Consider the following 14,556-nt stretch of genomic DNA (forward strand, 5'->3'; position numbering starts at 1 on the left):
CATCTCAGCGGTGGGGCGGTCTGGTTCCGACATGAGGCTGGGCATCTGTTAGCGGAGGAGATAGACTATTAGGAAATTCGACTGGGAATGAGCAATATGGAAAGAACACTCTGACCTAGCCCGTAAAAGCAACTCTTTAGAAATGGTGTCTTTTTATCTTACTTACCCAAGTCTTCTGAAAATGGTTTGCCGAGGGACCATTAGGAATCTGTTTGAAGTAGCACAATGGTTGCAAAAACGCTGTTTTATTCCAACATGAAATTCTTGAAATCAGGATACAGCTGTCATCTTTTGACAATAGAGCTAATTTCAGAGCGAGGATATGAGGTTAAATTCCTTCTTTTGTTGTTTAGATTCGGGAGCAGGAGGGAGAAACAAAATGATCATTTAAATGCTATGCGATTCAGAATGGAGAAGACAAGAAAACCCTAGGGATGCCCTGACGGAAGTGAGAGGTCAGAAATCATCCTAAATTTCTTGTAATGTCTTCATACTCCTGCTCTGATTTGTCTATGCTAAGTGAATTTCTAATGCAGACTTTCTTTATCCTGAAGAATCACACTTTTGAACTTTGGGCTGAGTTAGATTTTACGTCTCAGGATATTGAAGAGCAAAAGTTTGAGATCACAAATTTAGAAATGGGCGTAAAGTCATGATAAAGGCAGCATCTCTCAGTCACACACGGAGGGGGGACTTTTAAGAATATGCGTGCGCTGCCAATCTTTCAACAGCCACCGAAAAAGTTTTGACTCTGACTATCTGTTTCAGTTTAGAGTCAGTGTCTATTCACATTATCTCATTGGCTGGGCTACCAACCATTCTCCAAGGTCCAGGCAGATGACTTGAACTTGTGAATATATGTGTTTGTGGCTGTTACCTGGAAGAGCCATGGTTTGTTCACAGAGACCTCATGGCATCAAAAGAAACTGAAGAACATAGAAACTGGATTTTTTTTTCTTTTGTACTACTGGGGATTGAATCCAGGGTTCTAGCATTGAGTGATATTCATTCATTCATTCTTTTTTTTGTGACAAGTTCTCCTTAAGTTGCTAAATTGCCCAGCTGTGCTCAAACTTGCAGTCCTGCCTCAGCTTCCAAGGATTTTAGGATTACAGATGTGCACCATCACCCTGGATAAAAACTTGAAGTTTAAATTCATCTGAGAAAGGTGAACACATATTTTGAATTTAGAGGTCCCCCCGCCATGTGCGAATCTTGGTGATTTTGCTAATGCATGGGAGCCCTTGGTCTCCAAAAGGGCCAGCCTGAAATAGGTAGAAAAATCACATCATTGGTAGATATGACAAAGACAAAATAAACTTCAATGGAAAACACAAAACAAAACATTCTGTCCAGTTGTATGCTAAGGAAGGTTAAACAAGTTCTCAAGGGGAAGAAGAAAGAGACCCTGATTTCCAGCTTTTACCAAATTCTATAGTGTGAAAACTTTCACCAGGGACAGTTGATAACAATGCTCAGAGTCACTGAAAGCCAAACTGGGAAGAGATGCCTACAGGCAGCTCTCTGGATCAGGTTGGGACAGGATGAAGCACAGCAGTGACTCTGCCTCTATCCCCTCATGTGAAGGATTTGGTGGCACTAGCGCTGGCTGCATTGCTCAGTGTTGCCCACCTTCCACATAATGAGAGCCTAACAGGCTGGGGTAGCTATAACTACATTGATCTGCATGATCCTGCAGATGCAAGTGGGAATTGAAGTTAAGTGCTATGGCATAGAACAGAAGTTCCCAACTTTGGACTACATACAAGTACTGGTCCATGGCCTATTAAAAGCTAGGCTGTACAACTGGAAGTGAGCAATGGGTTTTCCAGAGAAATTTTCTCTGAATTTACAGCCATTCCCATTGCTGGCATCACTGCCTCAGTCCCACCTTCTGTCAGATCAGCTTGGGTTTTAGATTCTCATAGGAGCACAAACTTTATGAGAGCATGAGGGAGATCTGTGTCATACACTTCTCTTGAGAATCTAATCCATAAATCATCCTTACCCTTAGATCCAGGGAAAAATTGTCTTCCACAAAACTGGCTCCTGGAGACAAACAGCTTGGTGACCACTGTCATAGAACACTCCCTTATTTAGGAAGTGGTAAAGGTGATGAAGTATCTGTGGTAGGTCATTTTCATTTGAAAAGTTTGCTCCTAGATAGTGATCTGCTTATTCCTGGACATGGAACTGACCAGCAGCTACAGTGGTGAGTTCCTTTGCATCTCCATTGGGCTTTGTGCTACCACTTGGCTGCATTTCACCACCATCTTCCATCTGCTCTTCATGCCCACTGCAGTGTCTGCAGCTGTCTCAGGATTTTCATTCAGAACTTCTGACCACATCGGAATACCTCAGCCTGCAGCTTCTACTTCCCTTTCACCTGATGAGATTCCTAGACCCATATCTGGCTGAGCTTCAACCCTTGAGAGACCTAGGTACCAGCCTGCATCTCATTCTGTGTTGCTTATGGTTCCTTTCTTGCATAGTAAAGACCTGAAGCATCATTGAAAATATCTAGAATAGTGGAATTTGTCCTGGCCACATGGAAAACAACACAGCTCTGTAGATTTATAGACAAACTTTACTGCTAGAGTGAAGTTCCTCAGTCAGCTATTCAATCATTAATGAAAGAGCTGGCATTTTCAAGTTAGATTCTATTTGGCTAGCATGCTGATACCTAAAGGAGATGTTACCTATGGGAGAAATGTCCTAGAGGACTCTGATGTTCTAGAGGAGAACTCTGGCTGTAAATTATGTGAGCTCTCAAAGCACCCATACCACTGAATGTCATAAAATAAATATAATGCATAAGACATAAAAAATTAGACTATTGCTTCTCTGGACATACAGGTTACAGGTTACTTGAAAAGTGAGAAGGTAAAATTCACTGTGGAGAAAATCCTCATGAGGAAGGTCTACACCATGAAATGGGATATTTGGGAAGATGGGAGACCAAAGGTAGACAGAGTATGTGTAGATTTAAGATTTCTGTAGAGCAGAAACCAGTTATCCTAGAATGGCCTGCTTTTCCAGGTATGAAATGATTAACTCTGATCCTAAAAGACATAGGTCTGAATCATTTTGATAGTTGTGTTAATGAGTTTTGTTGATTACTCAAACTTTCCCACATTTTTGCCTAATGCTGATCCAAGGGAGAGGATGCAATTTATCTAGATGACCATAGGAACAGTCCTTCCAGCCTCTGAGTGTCATGTGCAAAGGCCCTGGGCTTGCAGTGTATAGCATGGGTCTAACGCATCCTTCAACCAATGTGATCTTCCTCAATACTCAGTGAGTGCAGTGTTCCAGGTTACTTGGTCCATGGCCAAGATTTCATTTTCATTAAGGGGGAGGTTGGAAGCCTTTCTGGGTTTCTTTTCTTCATAGCCTTCTTGATACTAAAAGTGATCTTGGCCTTAGGAGATATGTTTTATCTCAACTGCGGTGCAGCAGAATCGTTTATTCATTCACATAAAATTTCCATATGTTCATATTATGTTGCAAACCACTGTCGTAGATGCCTGTGTCATTGCAGTAAACAAAATGAAGAGTTCACACACATGCACACTTGTACATACATGCATGCGCCACACACACACACACACACACACCAGGCCACCGTAAATGTTGTGAAGAAAAATAAAAGAGATGTACAATAGGATGTGGTGTAGGCAGTTGTAATTATTTTGGACAGTAGTCCAGGAGGGTCTATCTGAGCACTGCTATTTGATTTGAGACTTACGCAAGACATAGAGAATGGAATATTTGGAAGAGGGAGAGTCACCCAGGCAGCAGGATGCACAAATACTAAGGTTCTGAACGTCTCCAGTGGAAGACAGGTAAGTTGACATACAGGAACCTGTCTTTGTCATGATGGGGTGACCCCTGGAAAATCTCTACCCAGAAATATCCTTAAACCAAACACAGGGGAATTGGAACAAGGGCTCAGAGACACCCTCGGGGGTGTCTCTTGAAGAAAACTGATGTTATGGGGGAATTTGGTACCTTACCTTTTGCATCCTTCATCTCTAGGTTGCTGCATAGAATTCTGGACTGTAGGAATGCAGAATTGATTTGTTCTTTTGATTTTTCACATTGCCTATCCAAATAGTGCCCAGGAGGGAGTTTTGTAGTTTCTTTTTATTACATTACATTTACTATATGGAGGAATTTTCCTTTGTTAAAATTTCTTGGCATACTTTCTTATTGCATGAGTTATAGGGGTTTGTTTCAGAATAAAACAAAATTTAACTGAAAAGCAGTAAGAAGAGCAAACATTCCTTTTGTCTTGTTTAAAATTACTGTTATTTTAAAATAATTGTCATATTTACAGAACTTTTATGTATGCGTGTGCTTTAATTATCAAAACTCTATTACCCTGAGCATACAGTTTGGATATTCATTTTACTTTTTTCACCAAACATCTCAAAATGTATGTTGAGATGAATAAACTTTTCCAATATAATTTTTTTATCTTCATAGCATTGCATTTTATGATTGCTCAAATTTATTTAACTGGACTTTCATTACTAAATATTTTCTTATTGTAAAACAGGTTTTCTGGGCATACTTTTCACTAAATCTAATGGCCAATCACACATTTCTTTTATTATCTATTCCTAAAAGTAGAGTTGATAGAGAAGAGGCCTGTCACCTAGAATATGAACCTTTTCTGAAAAAACTTGTATCCTTGTATGATCCACTAAATATGTACTGATGGTATTATTTGATTCTTAGTGGACAATGAGGATTATTTACATAATTGCTCAGTTTTACCCACACAGAATTGTACAATCTTACTGTCTTACACATTTCTGCTTTAATTGAGCTACGTGTCAACTTCACAGGATGTCAGAAAGGTAAAAAATTATATGTAATACTCTATACTACTTATACCCATTGCTACCATATGTAAATGATAGACACTAACAACTTCTATTTTAGGCAGTAAGAGCCTTGTGTTTGATGCCTATAGTCTTCATCAGCAAAGTGTGCAATGTTTCATACAGTTACTTTGAAAAATCTAGTCTTTAAAAGTCTTTAATCAGGCCATGGGGTGTATATACATGGATCTTTGCCTTTTAGCCTGAAAGCTGGAAAATTTGGCTCCAATTTGGGACTCCCTGGTATATATGACTACCGGTTCCATGGTTCCTACTTGCAGTCTGTAGGTGAACAATGCAGCCGGGCACAGTGGCACACACTTGTAATCCTAGTATTTTGGGAGGCAGGGGCAAGAGTTTCCCAAGTTGTAGGTGACCAGCCTGAGAAAGCTGGTGACTTAGCAAGACCTTGTGTTAAAATAAAAAATAAAATGGCTGGGGATGTAGCTCAATGTGAAGGTCCTGAATTCAATCCCTAAAGCCAGTAAACTTTTTTTAAAAGGAAGTCGAGCAGCGCTGTGATATGGGGCACAGCCAGATACTCTCGAATGTGTCCAGCAGCTATGACCTGTGATTCTATAGGAAGAAGGTCCATGGTCCAGTATACTTCAGTCTGGTGGGAGTACTCAGCTATGCTACAGGATGAGGATGACCAACCTACGGTGAACATTATTTCATGATCAGATCACTACATTGCCTTGGACAACAAGAAATCCAGAATAATTCTCAGAAACACATCCTCCTTAGGCAGTAAGAATGTCTGAGTGACTGAATCCTGCAGGAAACCCTCAAAACCCTCAAGTTCAAGACCAGTGGCCAGGCAACTGTGGGAAGTATGATCAGTCTCCCTTGTTGGCTGGTCATGAGCCAAACCTCCCATAGGGATAAATCATGAAATAACTGGTGGCATGGCCAAGAATATAACCAAATTACCTCTTTGGAGGACACTGGATGACAAAGCCCCAGAACTTGGGAGCAAAGGCTGTAAACACACATTCTCCTCCCACCCTACCCTTCAGGGCTGTGGACACAGATGACAAGGATGGCTGGAAGGGGAGCCCACCAGCAAGACATTTTCAGCAGGGATGGCTGCAGTTCTTAGCCCTGCACAGCACTATGGCAACTGTAGCAAGATCGCAGTGGATTCCCAGTACTGGATTTATAGACAGCACAGAATATCACTCCAAGCATTGTTCCCTGTGGCTGGACAAACAGAGCTTCCTCCACCACTGGCAAATGCCTGATGCACCCTCCCTGGCCCTTTCTCCTTCCCTTCTTGCTTTTTCATATCTATTTTTCTGCCCTGCAGGTTTCCCTCAGCATTCAATCAGGGGCAATATGTCCTCAATCAACATTTTTCATTTTTTTATGCAACACTGTTCTTTAAAGCTTTTTGCAGCTGGTTTGCAGCTGAATTGCTGCCAATATCCTCCAAGAGCTTCCCCATGGTGTGCACACCCACCTCCTTCCTGGAGCTCACCCAGTGGCCCGAGGGGACTAGCTATGAAAAATACCAAAGCCTGTTCTCCAGGCTGTGCAGGCTCCAGGCTGGGAACATGAAAGTGGATCCAGGCTGCTCAGCACACAAGATGATGAACCTGTGAGGGGCAGAACACAGAAAGAGATTCATGTGTCCTTTGGGGCATGGTGAATCTGTGGTTAGAAAGTCATTGGATCATTCTGATGATGGTGGGAATTTCACTTAAATAAGCTAAATACATAAATAAAGACAAGCCATGCATGAACCCATGAGAATTTCATAAACCAATGACTGTAATTAATGTAATTCTTTGAAATCCAGAAAAAATACTTGAGCAAATGGAAGATAAAAGGGAAAAGGCATTAAAAAACAAATTCTCAGTTCTCTAACAATACTACCAAGCTACTAGGAGCTGATTGGTTATTTTTCTCTCCAAATTTTTCATCTACGCAAAACTTTTCCTTTGCACCACATAAATTGTATTACAATTACAAATTTGTAGCACGATATATTCATTTCCTTTCAAGTCAGATAATCATAGCTTATTTTTTGTTTTAAAATTGTGTTTTCACTAGTGTTCATGCTTTTATGGCAGGAAGTGGATCAGGAAGGCTTCCCTCTGTACCTGCAAGAATCTTGTTCCTGAGGGGTTGTAAGGAACTCTGAGTGGTCAGATTTGACCAGAGAAACAGGCAACTTGGGGGAACCGTGCTGATTTTGTTTTCTTTTTACTTACCATTTTATCCCTCCTCAAGCACACCAGAATCAAGGAGAATTTCTATCTGCATTTTGTCTTGCAGGAGAAATTTATTGGCATCACCATCTCCACCCCTGTGCAGTTAGCTGTCACTCTGACTTCACCTCTGTCAAAAGGACACCTTCAGACATGTCATTCAATCCTGATGACGCTCTCTCATTGGTTCCATTCTTTATTTTTGCCTTTCACACCCTCTGTTTTATGCCTGTACAGTATTCCCACTAATTGTTTGCATATCTTCTGTTGTAGTTTGGGTTTTACAAGGGGAATAATACAGGGAACACAATTTATAGAATTATTTTATAAGAGTCACCCAAACAGTCATGCACAGAGAGAGTGCAGGAAATCTGTCCACACACTAAGACCAAAAGAATCCAGCTGAGGGCCTGGATCCCATGGCAGTGTCCACATGAGTCCAGCTGAAGACCTAGAGCCCGTAAGAATGCCCTGCCATGAGTCCAGCTGGAGGCCAAGAGCCCACAACAATGTCTCGTGCAGGCCTGTTTCAAGGATCTGTGCTGGGAAAGCCTAAAGGTCAGTGGCAGAAGCTAGAAAGTCTGTGCCAGCAGGATGAAGGATCTGTGCCAGCAGGCTGAGGGATCTGCACTGAAGCCAGAAAGCAACACTCAAAGTAATAGCCACAGCCATCCCGTGGCAAGGAGGTCCCGAAGTCCTCCTATGATGAGAACAGCTGAGTTTATATCAGGAAAACTAGCATGACAAGCTTCTCCAGGGCAATGAACAGTACACCATCTTCCCTTCTGGAGCCAGGAAGCAATGCTCAAAGTATGGACCAGAGCATTCTCAAAATGGACCACAGCCACTCCCGGTGACAACAAGATGATGATAAGCTCCTTTGATGATGACAGCTGAGTTCATATCAGGAAAGCCAGTATGACAAGGTTCTCCATGACAGCTAACAGCTCCCTAACAGCTTTTCTTCTTTTTCTCTAGTCTTCCTTTTTATTTTGTTGGCAACAACCCTCAAGTGGGCCTCGCATACCCAGTACCACACTGGTTCAGTTCAGCTGGGTGTTACAAGTTGACCAATACTTGTCAATTCGCTGTGTCCTCTTTTCCCCTCTTAGCTCTTACTCCCACGAGGGTAGAAGCCATAGATGCCCATTCCCTCTAGAATTTCCAGGCTACATCTTGCATTCCCTATGCTCTAGGTGATTAGTTATTGGGTTGCTGTCCAGGGAATATGCAGAGGGCATGTGGACTGGCTGGTCCAGTTTAGTAACAGTGATCATCTGTATTCTGAATAGAAGAGCTCCCCTGAGTCTCACTAGTAAGAAGAGTGAATCCAGGATACACTGGTTTGTGCTTATGGTTTTGCTCCCAAAGTTTTTGATAACAATGAACTTGAATACGTATGAAAACCCAAGCTCTAATATAAGATCCTATAGCAATATTTCTTCTGTTTCTTAGCTTTTATTTCAGAAAGCTTTTAAATTATTTATTAGCATACACTTGCAATGCACAAAGATTGCATTCTTTTAGAATACAGTTCATGTGGAGATAGCTGGCATGTTTTGAACTGGATAATCATCACACACGCACACACACACACACACACACACACACAAAAGCATTTGGAAGTTGCCAAAGCTTTTCTTAAATTTATTTTAATATAACAAGGAAAATATTCTCCTTGTTTTGGAATAGATGAAGGGCCACATTCATACTTCTAAGGACCTACGCAAACTTAGCCGCATTGTGTAATTATGTCTTCTTGGCAGCCATGCGATTCTGGCTGCCCTCCTGTTGACCACACATATTTTTTATATTACCTACATTCCTGTAGCATCATTTTAAACAGAAGTTATATCAGTTATGCTGTTCTGATTGCATTACTTATTCTGGAAATAAAGACTATTGATTTTTCAGAAAGCCTATAGATTTCCTTAGATCTTAAGTGGAAGTATTGAATTCAAATTTGCATAGACACTGTGAAATGATAGGAAACCACTCAAGAGTAAAGGGCAACTGGGATGTGGGAAAAGAGAAGGGAAAGAAGGAGAAATTTTGTATGTAGGTATATATAGGATAGTTAACATGGTTGTTCTTCTGTCTTCTATTTCTATGCTGTAAGAAACTGTCAATGAGTCTTTGGTTGATCAGTATTTCATTTCTATACCTGTTTTCATGAGAAGCCACTTTGAAGATATCAATATGTAATACAACAACCATTGTTAATTCCCTACCACTTTGTTTGTAACTCCGTATTGTCTGTACTGTTCTTTTGCTATGTTGTAAAATGCTGTCTGTCTGTTAATGTTTTTCCTCCTTTTATTTTTAAAATAAAATAAATTGCATTTGATTCCAAAAGATGGTATTCATGCTATAGAACTCACCTTGGAGGTGAACAGCACATGATCCTAGGGCATGAATAGCTTGTATAGCATCTGGCTTATAGTGGGAGATAAGAAAAATGTTGGACTAAGTGAGGACTGGAGAAATCTCTCCCATCTATCCTTGAGAGGAAAAAAGACCATGCTGGTGGATGGTTGTACCTTATATATATGAGTGCTCCGTTTGATCAAGAACTCAATCAGGTCCGTGGCTTTTAGATTTGCACTTACGCAACTTGTATTAGTGAGGCTTCACTAGAGGAACATAAAATGTATGAATAGTTATACAAAGGAATATAAAATGTATGTATAGTTATACAAAGGAATTTATTAGGTGGCTTCTAGTATCAGAAGCAGAAGAGTAGCAATGTCTGTCTGCGAAAACAGCAGCAGAAGAATCCAAAATGGTGGTCGGTACACTGGAGTGCTGGACAGTCTGGTAGCAACTGAAGATCGAAGACCTGGGGACTCACTGTAGTAATTTTATGAGTCTGTGTAGAAGGCTGAAGAGTCTGCTGAGAAGCTCAAGAGTCTGCACCGGAGGATTGTAGATCACAGTCCAAAGGCAATGGCAAAGATTGGAGGTCTCCAAATAAAAGGGCAGACTTCCTTCTTCCTCTTTTTATTCCACTGATGCCATCCACACCCAGTGTGAGCCATCCCACTTAGTTTTTGCCCTATATATCAGGCATCCACAGGCACATCCAGAGCTTTACTAATCTTCTGAGTGGTTCATACTGAGGTCGCAATGACATACGGCAGTTAAGAACCATAGCATCATAACATGAAATAAAAGAATTCTACCTGCAACCTGCCTTGCACTGTATTAGCTTTCTTTGTAGACACCTTTGACTACCACTGGTAACTTGCCCGTTGTCTTGCTTGTTGTCTATCTCTGCAAGTTACCACCTGAGGACATTTACTGACTTCTGTACTTAAGATTTCAAATCTCAATGTCATAAGCATATTATAGACATTTTTATTCTCTATGAATGTTTTTGGACCTAAACAGATGGTTTGCACACCACCCAGGCTGGTGTAGTCAGATCTCTTTTTTTATATCCAAACAATATTTTATTATCTTGACAAAATGGTAGAACACAACAAATAATGTAAATGCTACTTGTTGGCACTTAAAAAATTTTAATTTTAAAATATCACTAGAATGAAACTCTTCCAAGCATATTTATGTTAATAGCCACTATATTTAATCTCTCTCCACAAATATAAAATTAATAATTTGTAAGATATATCAAGGTGGATGAGTATACCTCCCCATTAATGGATGGCCTCATAGTATTGTTCATTCATTCATTTAGTTCATAAATAATCATCAGGACATACAGAGAAGGACACTAACATAATTTATACAATAGTTTTCCCATTAATGGTTGCTAAATAGAATAAGAAGAAAGGACACATTCAACTTGCTGTGATTCCAGGCAGAAACCTGGTACCAACCATAAGGTGGACAGGAAAAAACTAGTGTCTGGGAGCAAAGAACAAGTAATGAATCATTAGCCAGATCTGCATCCCTGTGAAGCTTTCATCAGAGATCCTTTGGTCCCTACCAATATTCAAAGGGCCCTTAGCCCTCCCCAGCAGTTGGTATTAATAGGAAGATGTACACGACCCTACTGGGGATCTACTCATACATTTGACCTTATCATTCTAATCAAATTGAACCAAGAGTTCAACTCAGTAAAAACTCATAGAAAACCGTGGTTTCCAAAATGCATATGACAGCATACAATTTAGAACTGGAAATATTTTAAATAAATATTTTAAATAAATTAAATAAATATTAATAAAATATTTTTTATTAAATAATAAAAATAGTACATTTTATTTTCCCTGCTTAGATGGACTCATTATAAGATTTCTAAGCTTGTGATTTTTTTTTTTCAGAGAAGAGACGAACTGTGGAGGTTGCCACCATGGTGCTGTGGGGCCTTCACCATCAACTTTCACGGTGTGTCTGCACTGGGACCGAGCTAACACAGCACTTCCAGGACAGAGGAGAAGATGCATAGCTCCATGTAGAGTAAAAACCATGTTTGCATCCTTTTCTCTCTTTTTTTTTTTTCGATACCAGGAATTGAACTCACGACCTTGTGTTTGCCAGGCAGACGCTGTGCCGCGGAGCTAAATCCCCAGCCCCTCCTTTTTGCTTTTTAAAATGCTAAGAAGTAATTAGGGAAATGGGTTCCAGGCAGTTAATTTTGGCCATTTATAGCCATTTCTATTCTTTTCCTTTTTTTTCTACTGGGGATTGAACTCAGGGTCTTAACACTGAGCTACATCTCCAGCTTTTTTTTTTTTTTTTTTGAGACGAGATTTCCCTAACTTGTCCATACTGGGATTGAACTGGTGATCCTCCTGCCTCAGCCTCCCAGAGGGCTAGGCTTACGCAGATGTGTACCACTGTGCCAGACAATATAGCCCTCTGTTGACCCAGGCTGTTGTCCTGGTTTGTGGAAACAGTTCTGTCTGAAAATGTGCAGTTTCAGCTCCTTTTCTGTTTCTGAATGGAGCCAGTTTTGCTTAAGACTTACCAGACCATGCCCTTACTTGAAATATTATTTCCTTCCAGTTTCTTTTGAAAATGTATGTCACTGGGAAGCTTTTTCTTTTAAAAAAAAATTGTTATCTTTGCTCTTTCAAGAAAGCTTTCCTTGAAAAGCACACAAAACCAGAAATAAGCAAAAGCTCATTGGTAGGCCTACTCCCTAACTTCCTGTCTGGTGTATTTTCATTTAAGATGTTTATGAAGAAGGGACGATGTTTTTTGTCCTGACAATTGCAGCTTTGGGGGAAATGTAAGAGGGACAGTGTTCAAACTCTGTAATGTTTCTTAAATTAACATACGTCTGGTTTTTAGGGATTAAGATCTAATTGAAAATTTTCTTCTTAGTAAAATCCATTTTTAAGATTGCTAGCTTGGCCATTTGCTACTTCCCTTTCTAAAGTTCACATATTTCACTTGTTTTTAAAGACCACTGCAAAGGAGATTATAAGACCACATTCTGAAATGTAGGATTTTGAAATGTGGACTTTAGAAACTAGAATCAGGACATCACCAGCTCATAAAGGGCACTGCTTTGTGAAGAAGGAAGGAAATATGTGTTTTTGTGACACATTTTCCTTCTTTGAACCAAAGACAGAAAAAAGGGAAAGAGATTATTTAGCAAGAATGGCCTGGCTTTCCAATGTTTTTAAGATCTATCTTTCCTATGAAAACCTTCTTCATTTTATGAAGTTGGCAGCTTTTTGTGGTTGTTAAGAAAAAAAATAATAAGTGTATATCAGTAGCCTAGTTTATCGCCCAAGCTTGAGAACATTAATCTACCTCTGAGCAAATGCCCTTAGTAAGATTGGATTCTTTCAAGGGCATCAATTGCAAAAGAAAAAGGACATGATGCACATGTTTCAATATTCTAAAACAATGGAGGGTCCTGCCACACATTTGAGCATTTGCCTACGCTTTGACTTTGTATGTGCTTTTAACTTTTCTGAAGAATTCTCCCCTTTGAGGTGAATAACTATGAAATTCTTAGTACATTCTGTAGCCAATATGTGAACCTGTTCTTAGCTCAGGCAACCATAATAGGCACATGAAAACCCTCTGCCTTTCTCAGTATACAAGTCTCCAATAATTCACCTTCAGGTTTGATGATTTGTTAAGAGGATTTGCAGAGTTGAGAAAAGTATTTTCATGATTGCAGTCTATTACAGTGAAAGGGCACAGATCAAACTCCACAAAGGGAAAAGGAACATAGGGTGAGATCCTACAAAGGCCAGGCACAGGCTTCTCTCCTAGCACAGTCACCTGGACAACACCTAATATTCCAGCAAAGATATGTGGCAGTCAGCCAGGGTAGCTCACCCAAGACTTATGTGCAGGAATCTTGTTGGGGCTCAGTCTTATGGCTACAGAGCTCTTGTCACTAATCTCAGCTACTCAGATGCCAGCCCCTCAGGAGGTCAGAGTGATTTAGCATGACTCAGAGCCTCAGCCTTGTGAAAAAAGGAATGAACCACAAATCCAATCATTAGGATCACCCCCATGGCATGGCCCCAACACTCATGCACATAGAGAGATTCCAATGAGGCAGGTATTTCTAGCTCTTGGTGGTCTCTCTCCATAGCTGGGCAAGAGCCAGCCCTGACCACTACTGGAATTGTGTGGAATTCAGCATCTGGCCAAGGCAGCCTGTATTGAATATATCAGATTTGAATCATTCAGTTCTCTTCTCTAGGTCTTAATTCTGGTTTCCATGGGAAGAATGTTGAACTGGAAAATCAGCCAACACCTCAGAGAAACTTCCTCCCTTTCAAGCCAAAGTCATGGTATTGTTTTAATGTTGGGTTTGACCATGAAGATGGCATTCAGGCAAATTAAGAAGTTGTGTAATGTTATAAATAAATAAAAAGCAGTTAAACAGCTTTGAATATCACTTCTACCCTATTAATTGTGTGATTTTGGAAAAATTCTCAGCTCGTAGTCTTCCTTCTTCTGATCTGTATAACAAATCAAACAAGGCTGCTTTAAGAATGAGGTAAGAGGGCCAGGCATGGTGGTACACTCCTGTAATCCCAGCATTTGGGAGACTGAGTCAGGAGGATCGTTGTGAGTTCAAGGCTAGCCTGGGCTACAAAATGAGCTCAAGGCCAACCTGAACTGCGTAGTGAGACCCTGTCTCAAAACAAAACAAGAATGAAGTAAGATGAAGTAAATCAAGGCTCTCTCTTCAGTACTTTGAAAGGTTAGACTCTTCAAAAAATACAGTGTCAAGAGGACAACAGCATCAGAAGAGAGACACTGAGAAGAATGCATTAATATTATTTTCAATGTATTATGGCATTTTTCATGTCATGGTTCATGTAGAAAGTGATTATCTCTCTATTGTACTGTAATAGGGGACCTGCTGGTGGAAATGGGCAAAATACTCAGGGTAAGAGGCATGCTAGGTCCCTGCTCTTCCACATCCTACCTGGTCCAACCGGGAGCTAAGCAATCAATATCATGGCAAGAAAGTTACCAGTGATGTCTGTCGGGTAGGAAACTTCTTTTTG

General features: G+C 40.3%; 1 long non-coding RNA gene across 1 annotated transcript; it reads left to right on the forward strand.

The window, feature by feature from the left end:
* Window positions 1-359: 359 nt before the first annotated feature.
* Window positions 360-13,916, forward strand: LOC102010374. Its single transcript, XR_263982.1, has 3 exons — window positions 360-455; window positions 11,389-11,519; window positions 13,740-13,916. It is a non-coding gene; the product is annotated as an uncharacterized LOC102010374 (long non-coding RNA).
* The last annotated feature ends 640 nt before the right edge of the window (window positions 13,917-14,556 follow it).

Source organism: Chinchilla lanigera, unplaced genomic scaffold (genome assembly GCF_000276665.1).
Source record: "Chinchilla lanigera isolate Chin_1 unplaced genomic scaffold, ChiLan1.0 scaffold00086, whole genome shotgun sequence".
Classification (NCBI taxonomy): Eukaryota; Metazoa; Chordata; class Mammalia; order Rodentia; family Chinchillidae; genus Chinchilla; species Chinchilla lanigera.